The following is a 22,337-nucleotide window of genomic DNA, read 5'->3' on the forward strand; positions in this document are numbered from 1 at the left end:
AATACTAGCCAATAGGATTCAACAGTACATTAAAAAGATTATTCACCACGACCAAGTGGGATTTATTCCAGGGCTGCAAGGTTGGTTCAACATCCGCAAATCAGTCAATGTGATACAACACATCAATAAAAGAAAGAACAAGAACCATATGATACTTTCAATAGATGCTGACAAAGCATTTGACAAAGTACAGCATCCCTTCCTGATCAAAACTCTTCAAAGTGTAGGGATAGAGGGCACATACCTCAATATCATCAAAACCATCTATGAAAAACCCACCGCAAATATCATTCTCAATGGAGAAAAACTGAAAGCTTTTCCACTAAGGTCAGGAACACGGCAGGGATGTCCATTATCACCACTGCTATTCAACATAGTACTAGAGGTCCTAGCCTCAGCAATCAGACAACAAAAGGAAATTAAAGGCATCCAAATCGGCAAAGAAGAAGTCAAATTATCACTCTTCGCAGATGATATGATACTATATGTGGAAAACCCAAAAGACTCCACTCCAAAACTGCTAGAACTTATACAGGAATTCAGTAAAGTGTCAGGATATAAAATCAATGCACAGAAATCAGTTGCATTTCTCTACACCAACAGCAAGACAGAAGAAAGAGATATTAAGGAGTCAATCCCATTTACAATTGCATCCAAAACCATAAGATACCTAGGAATAAACCTAACCAAAGAGACACAGAATCTATACTCAGAAAACTATAAAGTACTCATGAAAGAAATTGAGGAAGACACAAAGAAATGGAAAAATGTTCCATGCTCCTGGATTGGAAGAATAAATATTGTGAAAATGTCTATGCTACCTAAAGCAATCTACACATTTAATGCAATTCCTATCAAAGTACCATCCATCTTTTTCAAAGAAATGGAACAAATAATGCTAAAATTTATATGGAACCAGAAAAGACCTCGAATAGCCAAAGGGATATTGAAAAAGAAAGCCAACGTTGGTGGCATCACAATTCCGGACTTCAAGCTCTATTACAAAGCTGTCATCATCAAGACAGCATGGTACTGGCACAAAAACAGACACATAGATCAATGGAACAGAATAGAGAGCCCAGAAATAGACCCTCAAATCTATGGTCAACTCATCTTCGACAAAGCAGGAAAGAATGTCCAATGGAAAAAAGACAGCCTCTTCAATAAATGGTGCTGGGAAAATTGGACAGCCACATGCAGAAAAATGAAATTGGACCATTTCCTTACACCACACACAAAAATAGACTCAAAATGGATGAAGGACCTCAATGTGCGAAAGGAATCCATCAAAATCCTTGAGGAGAACACAGGCAGCAACCTCTTCGACCTCTGCCGCAGCAACATCTTCCTAGGAACAACGCAAAAGGCAAGGGAAGCAAGGGAAAAAATGAACTATTGGGATTTCATCAAGATCAAAAGCTTTTGCACAGCAAAGGAAACAGTTAACAAAATCAAAAGACAACTGACAGAATGGGAGAAGATATTTGCAAACGACATATCAGATAAAGGACTAGTGTCCAGAATCTATAAAGAACTTAGCAAACTCAACACCCAAAGAACAAATAATCCAATCAAGAAATGGGCAGAGGACATGAACAGACATTTCTGCAAAGAAGACATCCAGATGGCCAACAGACACATGAAAAAGTGCTCCATATCACTCGGCATCAGGGAAATACAAATCAAAACCACAATGAGATATCACCTCACACCAGTCAGAATGGCTAAAATCAACAAGTCAGGAAATGACAGATGCTGGCGAGGATGTGGAGAAAGGGGAACCCTCCTACACTGTTGGTGGGAATGCAAGCTGGTGCAGCCACTCTGGAAAACAGCATGGAGGTTCCTCAGAATGTTGAAAATAGAACTGCCCTATGACCCAGCAATTGCACTATTGGGTATTTACCCTAAAGATACAAATGTAGTGATCCAAAGGGGCACATGCACCCGAATGTTTATAGCGGCAATGTCCACAATAGCCAAACTATGGAAAGAACCTAGATGTCCATCCACAGATGAATGGATCAAGAAGATGTGGTATATATACACAATGGAATACTATGCAGCCATCAAAAGAAATGAAATCTTGCCATTTGCGACAACATGGATGGAACTAGAGCGTATCATGCTTAGCGAAATAAGTCAAGCAGAGAAAGACAACTATCATATGATCTCCCTGATATGAGGAAGTGGTGATGCAACATGGAGGCTTAAGTGGGTAGGAGAAGAATAAATGAAACAAGATGGGATTGGGAGGGAGACAAACCATAAGTGACTCTTAATCTCACAAAACAAACTGAGGGTTGATGGGGGGAGGGGGTTTGGGAGAAGGGGGTGGGATTATGGACATTGGGGAAGGTATGTGCTTTGGTGAGTGCTGTGAAGTGTGTAAACCTGGTGATTCACAGACCTGTACCCCTGGGGATAAAAATATATGTTTATAAAAAAAAAAAAAAAAAAAAAAAAAGAAAGGACCAATACCCAACTTTTGTAGCAACATGGACGGGACTGGAAGAGATTATTATGCTGAGTGAAATAAGTCAAGCAGAGAGAGTCAATTATCATATGGTTTCACTTATTTGTGGAGCATAACAAATAGCATGGAGGACATGGGGAGTTAGAGAGGAGAAGGGAGTTGGGGGAAATTGGAAGGGGAGGTGAACCATGAGAGACTATGGACTCTGAAAAACAATCTGAGGGTTTTGAAGGGGTGGGGGGTGGGAGGTTGGGGTACTAGGTGGTGGGTATTATAAAGGGCACGAATTGCATGGAGCACTGGGTGTGGTGAAAAATAATGAATACTGTTATGCTGAAAATAAAAAATAAATTAAAAAAAAAAAAAAAAAAAAAAAAAGAGTCACTTATGGTTTGTCTCCCTCCCAATCCCATCTTGTTTCATTGATTCTTCTCGTACCCACTTAAGCCCCCATGTTGCATCACCACTTCCTCATATCAGGGAGATCATATGATAGTTGTCTTTCTCTGCTTGACTTATTTCGCTAAGCATGATACGCTCTAGTTCCATCCATGTTGCGCAAATGGCAAGATTTCATTTCTTTTGATGGCTGCATAGTATACATGGATGGATTTTAAATTCATGTTGGTAAGTGGAAGAAGTTTGCCTGAAAAAGGTGCATGCTATATGATCTTTTTTTTTTTTAAGATTTTATTTATTTATTTGACAGAGAGAGAGAGATCACAAGTAGGCAGAGAGGCAGGCAGAGAGAGAGGAGGAAGCAGGCTCCCTGCTGAGCAGAGAGCCCGATGTGGGGCTCTATCCCAGGACCCTGGGATCATGACCTGAGCTGAAGGCAGAGGCTTAATCCACGCAGCCTCCCAGGCACCCCATGCTATATGATCTTATATAACATTCTGGCAAACTAGAATTACAGAGATGATAAACAGATCAGCTGTTGGCCTAGATTCAGAGGTTGAGGGGATACTAGGTGAAGCACAGGGTAAGGTTTATGTATGATCCTAGAATAGTGGATACATGACAGTTATACATTTTCCCAAGTGATACAATTATAGAATATAGAGTGAACCTTAAAATATACCAATAATTAGGAGGTTGGGGTTCTAAAAATAGAATATAGAACGTGACCAAAAATAAAACTTACTGCTTGACAAATGTATGGGAACAATTTACATAAGAGGTGGGTAGAATAAGGTGCAGAATTAAATGACTTTGGAAGTGGGTAAAACCTGTAAGACTAAAGGCAAAAAGAAACTGTGTATGCACATGGTGCTGCAGTCAATAAAGTTGTTTTCTATGGGAGTACAGGTTAAAAATTCAGAATCACTATACAGTGTAACAGAATTAAACTACTAAGTGTTGCAGAGAGTGGCAGTGACTACTGAAGTGAGAGGTACAGATAAGGAAGAAGAAAAGGCTGGAATGATCCATAGGATAATGGATTAGAGTTGGTGACATCAGTTTAGGGGATGACATCTGTATATGGATATAAATGGTTACAATTAGAAATACTATAAATACGTGTGTATGTACAGGTTAGTGCACTCACATACTTCCTTTCTCAGTCAGTTAAAAAGTCCTAGAAGTGGGGCACCTATGTGGCTTAGTTGGTTAAGCACCTGATTCTTGATTTCAGCTCTGGTCATAATCTCAGCATTCTGAGATCGAGCCCTGCACTGGGCTCTGTGCTGTGCAGGCTCTGAAGCCTGCTAAGGATCTCTCTCTCTCTCTCTATCTCTCTTCCTCTGACCCTTGACCCTTAAAAACAAAAACAAAAACCAAGTCCTAAAAGCAGTAACACTCCAATAATAATGACCTTGCATTAAGCTCTTGGTTACTAACACCATTAAAAAAAAATAAACAAACAAAAACAAAACACAGGCTCCTTGGAGAAATAATGAATCCTAGGAATGGAAAAGGATATATAGGCATCGAAAATGTCTTTTAGTGCCAGACACTAAAGAAATGCTGAAACAGAAATAAAACCAAAACCAAACCAAAACAAAAACCTTCATAATAATAGGTCTATGTTAAAGGGACAAAGAAGCCAACTGATAGAGTTCGCAGCAGCCAAAGCTGAAACAATTTGACCAACACAATAAATCAAGTAGCAATGGATTATAACCTTAAATATAAATTATATATACATAAGTCTTTACTGACATGCATAAATAACAGCAAAAATAAATATATGGAGAACAGACAAATTTCCCAGGCAAAAGAATCTGAAACTAATAATCAAGGATAGACGCATACATAACCATTCCTACATGTGGACTGTCCACACGAGAACTTCATCCCAAGGGGAAAAGAATGAAAAGAAGATTTGTCTTCATTTCTTACAGTGAAGACACCTCACAAACATTATCTTAGCCAGTGTTATCAAGGTCAACATCAAGAGTGATAAATCATGTTGATATGATATATCATGACTTGATATGATTTAATACCATTTGATAATAATGATAGGATTTAACGATAATGCCACTTTACTTCTGGGGTCTTCCTCCCCAAAACCCTAACTCCAATCTAATCATGAGAAGAACATCAGTGAAATCCCATTTGTGGTCCTTCTATAAAATACCTGATCAATACTCATCAAAACTGCCAAGGTCATCAACAACTAGGCAAGTATGAGAAAATTCCACAGCTCAAACAATGCTATACATAATAACTAAATGTAATACAGTGGGTAGGATCCTGTAAGAGAAGAAGGTTCTTAGGAAAAAACTAAGGAAATCTTAATAAAAAACAAAATTTAGTTAATAATAAATTAATATTGTTTCATCACTTGTAACAACTATACCATACTAATATAAGATATGGGAAATTAGGTTTGGGGAGCATGGGAACTCTATACAATCTGCCATTTCCTTGTAAATCTAAATTATTAGAAATAAAAAGTTTAGAAAGGAATGTAGCACTGTATCTGAGTTTCAACTGTTATATTTTTAAGGGTCTATTAAAGTTGCAATAGCACTGGTGCAGTCACTATGGAAAATAGTATGGATGTTCCTCAAAATATTAAAAATAGAGCTACCATATGATCCATTAATCCCACATCTAACTATATATCCAAAGAAACTGAAATAAGCATCTTGAAGGGATATTTGCCAAGACATAGAAGCAACTTGAATGTTCACTGATGGATAAATGGATAAAGAAAATGTGGTATATACATACAATGGAATGTATTCATCCTTAAAAAGAAGCAAATCTTCCACTAGTAACAAAACGGATTATGCTAAGTGAGATAAGCTAGAGAAAAAAGGACACATACTGTTAAGACTATAAGTCTTATAAAGAGGAATATAAAATAGTCAAACTCACAGAAGCAGAGTGGATGGGTAGTTTCCAGTAATTTGGGGGAGGGAGAAATGGAGAGGTATTAGTCAATGGATACTAAGTTTCAGTTATGCTAGTTGAATGAGTCCTAGAGATCTACTATGCAGCACAGTGCCTCTAGTTCACAATAGTGTATTACATACCTAAAAATGTTGCTTAAGAGACCAAATCTTAAGTGTTCTTATCACATACAAAAACATAATAATAAAAAAGAGGGTAGAAGGAGACTTTTGGAGGTGATGGTATAGATTGCGGGAATGGTTTCACAAATATATATACCTATATCCAAACTCATCAAGTTGTACATTAAATACGTACAACTTTCCATACTTCAACCATACCTCAATAAAGTAGTTTAAAAATAAAAATTTAAAGCAAAAATGTACTACTGGCCAAAACCCACTATTGTAATCCTGACTGTTTAAATTGAAAATCTGTACTCTTTATGAACAATTCATGATTTCCCTAGACAGATAAATTCTCTCTTTTTCTCTATTCCCGTATCATTTTATTGGTTGATTTGGCCTCAACAAAAGAATAATTTCCTTTTCATAGTAATAAAAATTGCTAAAGCACTATGTACCTCATTTTCATGTAGGGTTTAGAGTGGTCCAGTTTTAGGACAAAATTATTGACATAAATAAACATGGTCCCAACTTATTTTAAAAGGTAAAATACTCTCTGTGCTATTTTTATATTCAATTCATAAGATGAATAAATCTCTTTTTAGAAATATATATTTAAGCCCCATTTTAAATACGACTACCTGAACTTTAATGAATTTTTTAGTTGTCTGAAATGGTAAGAGCACTTCTCAATATATTCAGAAAATGTTCACATCTTAGTGTGGCAGTCCCTCAGCTTGGTTCACACCAAGTACTTCAGTTTTCCTTACACTAAAACAGCAGAATTGCATTTCCCTACCTCTTAAAGTGAATGTAGTCATGTGACTGACACTGGCCAATGAAATGTGAGTGGAATATATATGACTTCTAGCTGGAAACATTTAGGAGTTATTGTGCAATTATCCATATTCCATTTTTCTATCTTTGCAAGCATGACAGCACAGCTAGACACTGAATCTACTTTGTATCTACTTCATACTGGGTCTCTGAATGAGTCTGATGTAGACCTAATCTATCTACTGGCTACTCTGTACTGTTCATGTATTGTCAAGAAGAAATAAACCTTTGTTATTTTAATCCACTGAGATTTTTAGAGTTGTTTGTTACCACAGCATAATCTAACCTATCCTGACAGATACATTTATTATCTTTGTTATTTATTTATGAGAAATATATGGCTATTTTCTGGAGCCATACATTAAAAATAAAATATCAAATATTGAATGCATATATATTAAATATGAACTACATGAACTGATGTGATGTGTTCTTTTCCTTCAAAAAGATCACTTCATCATATTGGAGGGCATGTAACAGTTATCTGTCAACAAGTTGTCACTTTGATCATGTAAAAAGAAAGTTACTTTATAAATCCTTTAATTTAAAATGTTTAATTATTAATTTTACCCAGAATCCTATCTGCCATGCTCAGTTATGACACCAATCAAAAATTAAAAATTACACTGATCAAAAATAGAGATTATAATAACTTGACAGCTGAAGGCACCTAACTTTAAAGACTGATAAAAGTTCAAAAAGTTGATAAGTATGCTTGAAAATGCACAATTTCTGTAATAAGTATCAACTTCCTGGAAAGGAATTCACTTTATGGTTTGCATATTAGATATGCCAGTATCAATTATATTTAAAAGAAATAAGACCATAAGGGTTGGAAATGTCTGTTTCTGGCCCCTTTCACCCCCAGGTGGGTCCATATGACAAAGCTCTGGCCAATAAAGTGTGAGCAAATTTGATGTACATTATTTTGGGGGTGCATAAATGTAAAGTCTTCACTTGATTTCTCAACCTATCTTCCATCTCTGGAAATCAACGGAGCCTCATATTCCAGGTAGGGTGGGTGAAAGATGGCTTCAACTTTGCTAATCCTGCACTATCTCCTGTGATCCCCTTCCACTCTGCACGCCTTAGCAAACTGACTCCTGATTAAATATTCCTTGAATTATACTAATTTAAATATGCCATCTGCTTCCTGCTGGGCCTCTGACTCACAGAATCAGACCAGGTCCCAGAGTGTTATATAGATTAAAAACACTGCCCTCCTCCAACTGGTCTATGATAAACATGTAACATCAAGAAGAAACAAACCTCATATATTAAGCCACTGAGGTTTGGGGATTATTTGTTAAAGCACTATAACACTAGTCTATCCTGACAAATATACCTTCAGACTAGATAAGGATTCATATGAACCCTATTTTCCTAAAGATCTCCTGTCAGAAGAAACTGGAGAGGGAGTGAATATAGAAGGGAAAAAGGCCAAAAGAAAATAAAATTTCAGGATAGTTTTAGCCTAGTCATTCAGGGGAATTGTGGAAGTAAACTTTACCTTCAGGGTTTGTACCAAACGGAGGTAAGTGAGCTCAAGTTTCATCCTGAACACTCATTGATCATTTGTGGAGCTTTTCTTATACCTTTGTAAGTGGCAGAGACTCCAAGAGCAGTGTTTGAAGATGAGCTCAAAAAGCAGTAAAGGTGTAATGAGCCCAATTTGAAATTAGCACAAGCAGTACCTACTAGACCAACTTTTAAAACAGAACACGTTCTTAAAATTAACATTAGTTATAACCCACATTGTAACATCAGAAGGAGGAATAACGGGGCGCCTGGGTGGCTCAGTGGTTTGGGCTGCTGCCTTCGGCTCAGGTCATGATCTCAGGGTCCTGGGATCGAGCCCCGCATCGGGCTCTCTGCTCCGCAGGAAGCATGCTTCCCTCTCTCTCTCTCTCTCTCTCTCTCTGCCTGCCTCTCTGCCTACTTGTGATCTCTCTCTGTCAAATAAATAAATAAAATCTTTAAAAAAAAAAAAAGGAGGAATAACAACAGTTATATTTATAAAGGTCACAGAAAAGTTAAAAATATGAGGTCTAAATAGAAAACAATTAATTAGGTACCCAAATTTTAGGAAGCTTTCTGTTCTAAGAAAGACATCTTGATTGATTTACTTATACTTTAAGTCACATTCCCAAAGCCGCAATGGAAGAACAGTATCAGGTGGTATTTATCCAAGTAATTTTATTATTTCTCTAAAGGAAAAGTGATTATGGAACTACTACACACCCATAGGGAATACAACAAATATAAAAAACTCTATTTCCTCAACCAGCATACATTCTAGTGAGAGAGAGAGAGAAAAATATGAGTTATAATATACTATCAGATGGTGAAAACCATTATGAGAAAAATATAAGCAAAGTAGGGAAAAGGCAGTGAAAAGAGAGTGGGCAGTAGTGAAGTTTAGAAGATCTCTGATCAAGTAACTTCAGGTAGAGACCTCAGTAAATTGAGGAAGTGAGCCTTGAAGGCATCTGGGAAAAAACATTCCAGGTAGAAGGTACCTTAAGTGCAAGTTCTCAGAGCCTACAGCATGTTCAGTGTGCTCAGGGAACAATGAAGGGCAGCATTCTGGTCATAGCTAATGGAGAGAAGAACCAAATGTTGGAATATGCTGTTGGAGAAAGACCCAAAGACAAGACATGCAGGTTCTTGCAGGCCAAGGCAAGGCTTATTTGTGCGGATGTGTTTGTTGTTGTTGTTGTTATTGTTTTCACTTTGAAGCCATTGGAAGATCATTAACATAGAAGTTGCATTAACTTATTCTGGACATGAAGAAGCAAGAGAAGCTGAACTTAATCTCCCACTGTTAAAAGACTAAAAAACTATATATAATATATCAAACAACTGGTTTCACATATTGGACAATAGGTAGCACTAGAAATTAGCACAAAAGATCCCGAAAGAAATGAAAAATGAGTTGAATCCTACAATATTCCTAACTTTTTGCCTGGATACACTGTCTAGATTGTATTCAGAGACAGAGGCAAGAATGCAAACAAAAGCCTCCTAGTCTCATTCAGTTGAGTAGATAGACAAGTAGAGTTTAGGGAAGCTTAAGCAGCAGAAGCAGTAGGACAGAGTTATAGGGCTGGGGGAACTATGTAGAAACAGAGCTCCAGAAATCTGCATAGGGATTCTCTTTAGTCATTGCTGAATACTTAGTAATATGTACATACAGTAAAATTCCAAAACACTTGGCCAAAAATACCAGTAAGGTATAAAATTAAAAAAGAATGGCAGGGGTGCCTGGGTGGCTCAGTGGGTTAAGCCTCTGCCTTCGGCTCAGGTCATGATCCCAGGGTTTTAGGATCAAGCCCCGCATCGGGCTCTCTGCTCAGAGGAGAGCCTGTTTTCCCCTTTCTCTCTGCCTACCTCTCTGCCTGCTTGTGATCTCTCTCTCTCTGTCAAATAAATAAATAAAATCTTAAAAAAAAAAAAAAAAAAGAATGGCAAAGTTCACCTAAGGCAGGCAGTTGTCTAAAGTCTAACCAGAGAGAAGCATCCTCGGTGATTAGCCAAGTCATTTGGTGGAGACCTCAAGAAAGTCATATCTCAGAAATATAGCTTATTATCCCTAGAATGAAGTGTACTCTAGATACATCCTAGAAAATCTTAAAAACAGGGTCAAGGTCATAAATTTTTCCACAATAACTCAATTGCCAAAATTAACTGCCAAAACAGTAGTATAGGATTCATAATGTCCAGGTACTAGTCAAAATATTTTAAACATGCCGAGAATCAGAAAAAGGTAACCAATAACCAAAAAAAAAAAAAAAAAAAAAAAATCATTAGAAAAAGACAAAGAAATGAAAGAAATAATAATCGACAAGGATGTTAAATAGCTATTACACCTCTGAACAAAAATTAACTAAAAACATGAAGGCGGTGGGAAGAGAAATTGAAGATATTTAAAAAAATGGAATTGTTATAGGTTAAAACAATATCTGAAATTAAGATATTGCTGTATGGGACTGTCAGATAAAACACTACAGAATAAAAATATCAGTGAACTTGAAAACACAGCAATAGACTCAGAACAATATGAAACAAGGAGAAAAAAAGATTAGTAAGAATTATAAGAGCCTCTATGACTCATATAATATATTGAACAATCTAACATACATAGAATTGGTCTCTTAGAGGAATCAGAGAGATTAGGGAGACATAAAAATATTTGAAAATACTGTGCGGGGGGGTGCTTGGGTGGCTCAGTGGGTTAAAGCCTCTGCCTTCAGCTCAGGTCATGATCCTAGGGTCCTGGGATTGAGCCCCACATCGGGCTCTCTGCTCAGCAGGGAGCCTCTTCCTCCTCTCTCTCTCTCTGCCTGCTTCTCTGCCTACTTGTGATCTCTGTCTGTCAAATAAGTAAATAAAATCTTAAAAAAAAGAAGTTCCTAAAAAAAAAAAGTTCCTGGTTTCAATTAAAAAAAATAATAATTTCATTAATATAAAAGCCATGAAACTTTGTTCCCAATAGACCTATACTCCAAGAACTCTTAAAGAAAGTTTTTCATAAAGAGAAATGATACCAGGTGGCAACATGTATCTACACAAAGGAAAGAAGAGTGCTAGCAATGATTAAAAAAATATATGAAAATATGTAATATAAATATAATTAATATTACATGATACATAAAATAGTATATATTAATATATAATATACTTTTAACGTATTAAAAGTATAACCTGTACACTAGGATAGTATATAGGATACTGAATAATGGCTGCCATTATGGTTGTATGCCAGTATAAGGATACTATAGGGGACAACAGAGGAAAAGATTTGGCCATTATCACAAAGGAGTTCTGTTTCTTCCCCACATACGCCTAATATTTCCTCTTCTTTTCTCCACATACTAACACTAGATATGGTTAGCATTTCTAATTTTAACCATTCCAATAGGTGCGTAGTAATATCTCATTGTGGTTTTTATGTTCATTTCCTTAATGAGTAATGATATAGCATCTTTTTGTATGTTTATGCTCCCTCTTTGTAACTTCCTTGGTGAAATGTCTCATCAAATCTTTTCCTCATTTTTTATTTGTTTTTTTCTTCACTATTGGATTTTCAGATGTCTTTAAATAGTCTGGACACACAAGTACAAGTAATCAGGTGTATGATTTGAGAATATTTCCCTCAGTCTATAGCTTGTATTTTAATTCTCTTATTAGTGTTATTTGAAAAGTATATTTTTTTCTAATTTTGATTAAATTCAACTTATCAATTTTTTTCTTTATAAAGAGCATCTTTTTGATGTACCCAAAAAGTCATTTTGTAATGTATAAAAATACTGAGTCATTAAGATATACATCTGCAACTAATATTGTATATCAATTATATTTCAATAAAAAAAATCTTTGCCTATCCCAAGGTCATAAAGATTTTCTCCTACCTTTTTATATAGAAATTTTATAGACTTAGGGGTTAGAGTTCTAAAGATATGGATCAAAGTTCAATGTTTTTTGGCCTATTATTCCAACACTATCTGTTGAAATGGCTATTTTTAATCTATTTAATTGCCTTTGCTCCTCTGCCAAAAATCAGCTTTCCATATCTGTATGCCTAATGTCTTGGACTACCAACTCTGTGTAATTGATCTATGATGATATTATGATGATACCCATCTCATACTGTCTTTATTACACTGGCTTTATAACATATCTTGAAATCAGGTAGTCCTTCAACTGCGTACTTTAATTTTGGAAGCTTGTTTTGGCCAGCTTTTGTTCTTTTCATTTCTGTAAGAATGTTAAAATTAGCTTGTGGATTTCTACAGCCATGCCTGCAGAGCTTTTGTTTACAGTTATGCTGACTCTGTTGATCAATTTGGAGACAAAGAACAGGGATGTTCAAAGTTGGAGGAACAGGTGGAGAGTGGGAAATAACCATCTGAGAAAATGCTAAAATAGTTTTATTATTGCATGAAATTGTAGGATACTCCATTTGTACTACTATCTAAAGTAGAAGAATCCTAAATTCCTTTTTTCATGATTTGTGAATTTCTAATAGAAGAGATTTTCAGGAATTAAAATCATGGCTGGAAATGGTGAGAAAAAATGGTATTTGGTCACATCAGGATTGAATTACTATTATTATTATTTATATGTGAATTTTTGAATTTTTTTCTTTAGATATCGAAAATAAAAAGATAAACAGGCCACCTAAGACCCTAAATGTTTTGGATCTTTCCTGTCTTCTTGTAGTTCGCTTCACCCTCAACCTAACTCACATACTGGTTTCTTCCTGTTTTCTGAGCATGTCCAATCTAATTCTATGCTAGGTTTTTGCTCTAGCTGTTCTCTCTCCTGGTAATGCCCTTTCCCAAAGGATGGCCCCTTGGACATTCAGATTCCTGCTCACCTACCACTTCACAAAAATAACTGTCATCTGAGCAAGGGGGGCTGGGAGAGAAAAGAGAATAAGCTTAGACTGAGAGACCATTCTTACTAGAAAAACGATGCTACAGTTCTTGTTTTTATTTTTTTACTTTTTAAAGAACATATCACTATATTAAGTTAGTGTTAATTTTTTCCTCAGCATCCTCTAAAAAGTAACATAGAGAGTAGAACTGTCCTGCCCACTGCTGTATCTGCTGCTCACAGAAGAGTCCCCAACATAGTTTCTACAAACAAATACACGTGTGGAAGGAAGATATAAAGAGAAAAGAACTTTCAAAAGTGGATTTCAAACTTTCTTCTCATCTGTTGGCCTTGGGTCATTTGCATTCTGTTTTGAATCTGCATAAATTAGCTTTCTTACTGGGAGTTGAAATGTTATCTAGTTTGTTCTTTGGGAAATAATAAAGTGAGATGAAATTGAGATGGCATTTGGCCAGTATTCCCTCTCCTGAATTCTTCTAGGGAGTTGTATACACAAAGGATGAAGGAAGGCAGAGCAAAACTTTATTACTGGTTGACATTTTGTCCCCACAGCCCAATGAAGAATGCTAGTGATACAGGCTAGAAAAACTGGAGGAATCATTTTTTAATCTGCATTAAAAGTCTATGGAAACCAGAATAAAGAGGGCCAAAAGGTTGGGTTTTCTTAATTTCCACCCCAACGAACAGACACAATTATCAAGTCTGCATTGCAGAAGGAGAAAAGGAGGGACAGGATACAACTGTGATGGTAAAAACTGATTTTAAAAAATGTATTTTATTTTCTATCATATCAGACTATGATTACTATCCCCTGCTTAGCTGCCTTTTTGAAAGGAAGACACAGTTTGTTAAAACCCCCCAAAAAAGAGGCATCTAGGCTTTTTTTCAGTGGGAGCAAGCATTAAGCATTTAAATGATAACAAGATAATAGATTGATGAGATACTACCATGGTTTACTATCTCATGCATCCCTATTTCTACACATGGTAAGGAAAGTAAAAAATGACCAAAGAGAAAAGAGAAAAAAAAAAAAAAGACTAGAACTTCTGTAAGGCAACAGCTTTGTGTGATCTTTCTCTTAATTATGGTATTGGCACAGAAACAGAAAAATTCACCAGTGGAACCAAAAAGAGAGTCCAGAAATGGACCCCCATCTCTATGGTGAAGTAATCTTCGACTAAGCAGGGGAGAACATCCCATGGACAAAAGACAATCTCTTAAGTAAGTGATGTTAGGGAAATTGGACAACCACATGCAGAAGAATGAAGATGGACCATTCTCTTACAACATACACAAAGACAAACTCTCTTAATTATTACAAAGTTACAAAAGCACGGAAAGACAGAAGAGATGGTAGTAGTATGGGTCCAATGTCCTCTGTCATGGAAAGGAACTCTTTCTAGTTTCCATGAATCAAGTGAGAAACTGAATACACAGACAATGGCCAGACCACAGGGACAAAAGAACTCTGAGCCGGTCACCTCCACAGCAAGCATTCCTGAGGCCAAATCACAACTTCACAACCAGCCCAGAATGGGTGTAACTCAGTTCTAAATTCTAGCTTCCCAATTTTGGCCCCCGTGCTCCACACCAGACCAACCAGAAAAAGCCAAATATACTCCCTCAATCAATCCCATAACAGACCTCCCTTCTAGTTAGTTCACCTCCAGCTTCCTCACACCAGCAGAGTCTAATCAAGAAAATCTGAAGTCCTCTCTGCTTCTCACTATAAAATAGCTCTCAAGCATCCCTGTCTGGTTTTGAACCTGTCCAAACTCAAGTGATGGCAGTTGATTCTCTTGCTGTAGTAAGCTCAGAGTAAACAGTGTCCTGTTTTTATTTTTATTTGGGTAGTCATCCTTTATTTCTACCAAAGACAGAAATAAAATAAGACAGGTAGAACCTTTACCCCCATGTACAATGAGAAGTGATAAATTGCTATATGAGCATTCTAATTTCTAAAGATTTATTTGCGAGAGAAAGAGAGAAAAGGGAGCAGACTCCTCCCCCCGCCCCCTCCCCCACCCCCACCTCCCCACTACCACACACCCCCCTCCCCGCCCCCCCGCCACCACTGATGCAGGACTTGATCCCAGGTCCTTCAGATCAGGACCTGAGCCAAAATCAAGAATTAGACACTTAACCAACTGAGCTACCCAGGTGGCCCAGCATTCTAATTTCTAAAATGAAGTGCTTCTCACTTTATTGGTAAAGACTGATAACTTGAAAAAACTTTAGATTTCCATGAACTTCTCTGAATCTCAATAGGCTTAAAATCAAAATAGTAAATAAGAATAATCATTTGTATTATTAATAAATAAAGAGGAGAGAGCTCTATTGTGCTTTTTCTCTACTTCTCTCTCTCTCTATTTTTTCTTTTTCTTTCTTTCTTTTTTTGTTTTTGTTTTTGTTTTTTTTTGGAATAAGATTTAACCACCCCACAATGAAACAAGAGAGAATTATATAAAAGCTGATACAGAGATTGTCCCATGGCATTTTCCCTGTGACCACTACCAGCTTCTTGATGAGGAAGATTCTACAAAAGCTTTAGGAGAGAAAAAATAATCTCCATTCCTTCAAACCCTTTCCCTCTATCTCCTACATCAACAGTTCCATGATCTCTAACTTTTGTGACATATCTTCCAAATTCCTAATTTTTCTGTTACGTTGGTAATGAGTTTATAGATACTCAGTTGCTTTCTAGGTGACAGCAGTGTGAGGTACATCTTCGTACTCTGTGAGAAGCACAATTTTAAGACAATCAAACTTCCCATACAAGCAAAGAGCATGAAACGATGTTAAATGCTTTATTCACATTATCTAATTTAATCATGATAATGGTCAAGCTAGGCAATTCTGTCCTCTTCATTAAAATATGAATGAGACAGGTGTAGTGACTCCCCATCAATGCACATTGTGAGAAATCAGACTTGCTGATACTTGAAACCATGTGCCCCTGACCTTAAACACTCTTAGTCAGAGAAAGACAACTATCATATGATCTCCCTGATATGAGGAAGTGGTGATGCAACATGGGGGCTTAAGTGGGTAGGAGAAGAATAAATGAAGCAAGATGGGATTGGGAGGGAGACAAACCATAAGTGACTCTTAATCTCATAAAACAAACTGAGGGTTGGTGGGGAGAGGGGGTTTGGGAGAAGGGGGTGGGATTATGGACACTGGGGAGGGTATGTGCTTTGGTGAGTGCTGTGAAGTGTGTAAACCTGGTGATTCACAGACCTGTACCCCTGGGGATAAAAATATATGTTTATAAAAAATAAAAAATTAAAAATAAATAAAAAATATTATCCTTTTATCTAACAAAAAAAAAAAACCACTCTTAGTCAATACTTAATGAATACTAAGTATTATGAAAATATTTTTGGAAAAAAGCATGGAGCATGGTTTAGAGACATTTGCAACACAGTGACCACAACTTTTTTCCAAATCTGGAGAGTGATCTCGGCTTATTTTTCTTTAAAAATCTCTTCCCAAGTAACTAGAGCATCGTTGAAGACAGAAGAACCTTGTTAATTGGGCTTCAGTTTATCTTAACATATTCTCTTCTCTTCCAATGCAATGAGAAATTAAGTCAATCCGATCTGTTCATTAAAACGTACTGTAACATGGGTTGGAAGAAAAAAAAATATATTATTTCAAATGCTTTGAAAAGTCAAGGACCAGCTTCTCAGCCCAGATTTCTTAGAAAAAAGAGCCTGAGGCAAAGCTTCAGGTAAAAGAGAGCTTGTATTATAACCTCAGGCCAGCAAGAATAAGGGAGAAAAGCAGTCAGTCAAGGGAGAGGTGAAAGCAAATACAAAGTGGTACATTACTGAATTAACCACATCAGGACAGTTTCAGCTGTATATGGAATAGACTCAGAATAGTCTATTAGGAAAAAGGGGGAAAAAAAGAAAAAGAATTTGTCTTCCAGCTCTTCCCAGCTTCTGGACCTCACTGGTCTTCGGTTGCCCTTCGGTGAATTAACATTCCCAAACTTTCAGGGTTGGCAACCTGACCCCTCCAGGGCTGCCCCTAAGAAATCCATTTCCTAAACCCCAATTTCAGCTCTAATCTGAATATGAGAGTGGAAGGTATATCTATTATCTTCATAGGTCCAGTTGGGACAGATCTGGGAACTAGAGCCTCACAGCTCCCACTCTGGAAAAGTACAGTGGTGATCACCCCACCACCTGGCCCTCCTACTGGGGCCGCCGAAACAGCCGGTGGTATCAATAAATAAGTTAAATGGTAGGATAAATGGCTAATGTTCACAGGCTCTGTGTGTGTGTGTGTGTGTGTATGTCTGTGCATGTGTGTGTGTGTGTGTGTTTTGGTTGAACAGGCATGCACACAGAGGGGAGGTAGGAGTGGTAGGCGGAGGGAATCTGAGAAGATACACAAACAGTTTCATGTAGCAACTCCTTGAAATCTGCATTCAGTATTCCTGACGATTCTTTATTTCCTAAAGAGCAGTGCATGTGAATGAGTTTTGTGATTTTTAAAACAACACATAAATGGTAAGATATATTCTAATGAAATATCTCAAAGCAAACCATCCTATAGACTTTAGACATCTATTAATTTATTTAATCCCCACCATCCACTCAGCATCCACTTAGTATTAGAGTCTTTTCCAGGAACTGGAGTGAATGGCAAGGCATAAAAGAGACAAAAATTTCTGTCCTGGTAGGGTTTAAACTATTAAGATAACTATTAAGATAGTGTCAGCCAGGGCGCCTGGGTGGCTCAGTTGGTTAAGTGACTGCCTTCAGCTCAGGTCATGATCCTGGAGTCCCAGGATGGAGTCCTACATTAGGCTCCCAGCTCCATGGGGAGTCTGCGTCTCCCTCTGACCTTCTCCTCACTCATGTTGTCGCTCACTGTCTCTCTCTCAAACAAATAAAATCTTAAAAAAAAAAAAAAAAAGATAGTGTCAGCCAGTGATAAATCTTATGACTAAAATAAGACGGTGCATTGTGTAGAAAGGGCAGGGGGGAGGATAGAGTTAATTTAAATTAGTTTTAACTGAATCCCTAATGATAAGAAAGAAACAGCTAAGCTAAATTAGGGGTATGGGGGGATTAGAAGTTTTTGAGGGAGAACAGACTGTAAGTGCAAATATCTAACCAGGAATAAACCTGGTGTGTTTGGAGAAAAAAAACAACCACTTTTTCCCATACTTCTTGAATAGTTGAGATATGGAGCTAAAGTTTATATGAAAAAGGACATCTACATTTTCTACATAAGAGTAAGAAACATTCTTTCCAAAGAATGTTACTGGGGGGGCACCTGGGTGGCTCAGTGGGTTAAGCCTCTGCCTTCGGCTCAGGTCATGATCCCAGGGTCCTGGGATCGAGCCCCACATCAGGGTCTCTGCTCAGCGGGGAGCCTGCTTCCTCTTCTCTCTCTGCCTGCCTCTCTGCCTACTTGTGATCTCTGTCTGCCAGATAAATAAATAAAATCTTAAAAAAAAAAAAAAAAGAATGTTACTGGGGGATAGAGAGGGCAGGTGGTATAGAAGAAAGGACTTCTTTATTTCCTCTAAAAGGAGAGCTGCGATAGAAATGCAGGAGGAATTTCAAAACCATATTCATGGCTCCCAGAAGATAAATTATAGTAGGGTAAACCTTGATTAGCCATGAGGTGTGGCTAATTTTTACCTCGGGGGTTTGAGTGCATAAAAATGGATGCTTTCATGGAAAAAAGAAAATTTTGTTCTTGGTCATAGGAACAGATTTCTGACACAAAATTGTCCTTGTACCTAAAGGGTAAAACTTTGAAGCATAAGTCTTGTTCAAGATTTAAGCCAAAGGCCAACCTGACTGCATTTCTTGTAGCATAAATTTTAAATTCAAAAGTCAAATACAATCAGATACACCCACAGAAAATGAATACAAGCTAGTCATTCTATCTGCAACCCCCCCACCCCTGCTTGCCCCCGCCCCTTGGAGAACTCGAGCCTTGTTTTGTGATGTATTTACTGATTCTCAGACAACAGCAGAAGGAAAGATGGAAGTGAAAGAGGAGAAATGGAGCTGCCTTGACTCAATAATTTTACAGATGCTTACATATAATTATATCCTATACATCAAACTGACATTTCCTTACAGTGCCAATATCAAGTGCCAGCAAAGATGAGGTCTATTTGATCATTTATTTGTTGTTAAAATAAGCATAATCTTTCTGGAAATCAATGTCTATCAAGAGCCTTCAAAAATTAGTATTTATTCTACTAATACCATATCCACTAGCCTTAATTTTTAACGAAAATTAAAGTTGTAGGAATGTTGTTTCTCAGTATGTTAATAACAGAATAAAACAAATTAAATACGATTTTCAAATTAAAATGCAAAGGAAAGAGAAATATGTAAAATGAGGGAAACAAAAAATATGGTGTAGCACAAGGGTGGAAAATTAGAAAAAGAATTTCTTTTAAAAACAAAACTGTCACTGACATGAAAAAAAACATAATATTAAGGAGGAAAATTGGGAGCAATGTCTTATTGTGTTAGAGATTTTGAAATATTCACTGAATTTTCACGTTTTCCCTTCCACAGAATAGAGTTGTCATTTATAAGTGATTGTTACACCTGTTATTACATTTTCCAGCGTCTCTTACATCTAGATGAGCCCATAAAACTTCTGAATGTGAAAAGAAGATTTTATTTAAGATTTTATTTATTTGAGAGAGGGAGAGATAGAGAGCGCCCATGAGAAGGGAGAGACGGACAGGCAGACTCCCTGCTGAGTGGAGAGGCTGATGTGGTTCTTTTTTTTTTTTTTTTTTTAATTTTATTTACTCATTTGACAGACAGAGATCATGAGTAGGCAGAAAGGCAGGCAGAGAGAGAGGAAGGGAAGCAGGCTCCCCACTGAGCAGAGAGCCTGATGTGGGTCTTGATCCCAGGACCCTGAGATCATGACCTGAGCCGAAGGCAGAGGCTTTAACCCACTGAGCCACCCAGGTGCCCCCTGATGGGGTTCTTGATCCCAGGACCTTGAGATCATGATCTGAGCCAAAGACGGATGCTTAACCAACTGAGCCACCCAGGCGCCCTAAGATGAACAGAATTTATGTATATCATTTCCAGCCAAGGCTTTTTTAAAGGAAACGTGTTTCCTCCAAGGTTTTTTGTTTTGTTTTGGTTTTGTTTTTTGTTTTAACAGCCCTGTCTTACATGGAAGCAAACGACTATAATGTCCACAGCATGGAAGTGGCCTGCCTCTACGTATCACTCCTTGAAAGAGAGTCCCCCAGAGACAAGGAACGGTCAGACTTGTACACAAGCAGAAATAAGGGGCTCTTACATTTGAGTCTTTATGTATTTTGAGGTTGTTCAGAAGCTAGTGTTACTTAATTCAGAAATCTACGATCTATGGTGAAAAATAATAATATACGTAAGAAAAGAAAGAAGAAGGTGCACATATACACATGTGATCCTAAGTGAGCAGTTCTACAGGTTTTTAGAAACTGTGTCTACTCATTTTATGCATGTAACCACCCATGACCCCAGAAATTTCCCCTGTGCTTCATTCCTGTCATTCTGCCCTCCTCAAAGAAATCACTATTCTGATTTCTATCACTAAAGATAAGACTTGCTTATTCTTGAAAATCATATAAGTGAAATCTTACATATCCCTTACAAATATTTAACTTAAAAAATGTTACTTTGAGATAATTTTACCTTCAGAGAGGAGTTGAAACACAAAGATTTTTTTTTTTTTTAATGTGCACTTCACTTGGCTTCTCTTAGGGACTGAAGGTTTGTGCCCCCCAAAATTCACACTGAAACTCTAACCCCCAATATGGTGGTATGAACAGGTGGAGGTTTGGGGAGGTAATGTAGTCATACAATGGAAACCCTGTGCATGGGATCACTAGAAACGTAAAGCTGTATGTGTTCTATTAAGTGAACCAAGAAATAGCAAATGTCAGTTTGCAGCAAGAAGTAAGAATAAAATCAATATAGCTGTGGGTTTGTCTTATATGACCTTTATAATGTTGAGCTACATTCCTTCTACGGCTGACTGTTGAGGGCGTTTCTCATGGAAGAACACTGAGTTGTGTTAAATGCCTTTTCTGTGTCTACTGAGATGATCGTGATTTTTATCTTTCATCTACCCATGTGGTGTAACCCATCTACCCATTTATTGATTCAAGCATGTTGAATAATCCTTGCACCCAAAGATAAATCCCACTTGGTCATGGGATTTGATCCTTTTAATGTGCTACTGAATTTGGTTTCTTAGTATCGTGTGGCGCATTGGGCCTTCTGTATTCGCTCTGGACAATGGTCTGCAGCTTTCTTTGCCCTTAGTGCCCGGCCACATAGGTGTGCTTGACACCAAGAATCTCAATTCAAACACCATTGTATTTTCAACGATATTTATATGCTCACTAAATATTTGTATTATATTTAATGATCTTAATTTAAATTGTAATTAAAGTTTAAGAGTATTTAGTGACTGGGACTTGGCAGTAATTATACTAATAAAACTATTTTAGTTGAGCATTTGACCTGTCCGGATGCCTTTTGAGCTCATATTCCCTCCGTGATTCATACATTGTGCATTGCAATGAGAGATACTAAACGATGACTATTTATATGCAAATACACTTATAGTACATTGTGTCTTATTGTCCTTCGGCTTAGTTAAATGTGGTTTCCAGGTCACTTCTAAAGGAGAGCTCATCCAAATGGCTAGACCTCCAATAGAACACGTGGGCCACCAGAAATGGTCGCTCTCCCCCATGCAAAGTCCACATTTTCTTCAGTGTGATTAGGAAACGATTTTTAAAAAGACAAGAATCCTGGTAAATCTTGTCTCTGTTAAGCCAGATGACTTTTAGAAACAGCACTTTACAGGGGCTGTAAGGTGGTTCAATGGGTTAAGCCTCTGCCTTCAGCTCAGGTCATGGTCTCCGGGTCCTAGGCTCGAGCCCCACATCCAGCTCCCTGCTTTGCAGAGAGCCTGCTTCTCCCTCTCTTTCTGCCTGTTCCCTCTCCTTCTGCCTCCCACTTCCCCTGCTTGTGCCCTCTCTCTCTCTCTGTCAAATAAATAAATAAAATCTTGAAAAAAAAAAAAAAGGAAACCGCTTTACAAACCATTCCTACTTCATGTGAGTAATATCACTGAACGCTCAAGGTATA

The sequence above is a fragment of the Mustela nivalis genome (genome assembly GCF_964662115.1).
Source record: "Mustela nivalis genome assembly, chromosome: 18".
NCBI classification, from domain to species: domain Eukaryota; kingdom Metazoa; phylum Chordata; class Mammalia; order Carnivora; family Mustelidae; genus Mustela; species Mustela nivalis.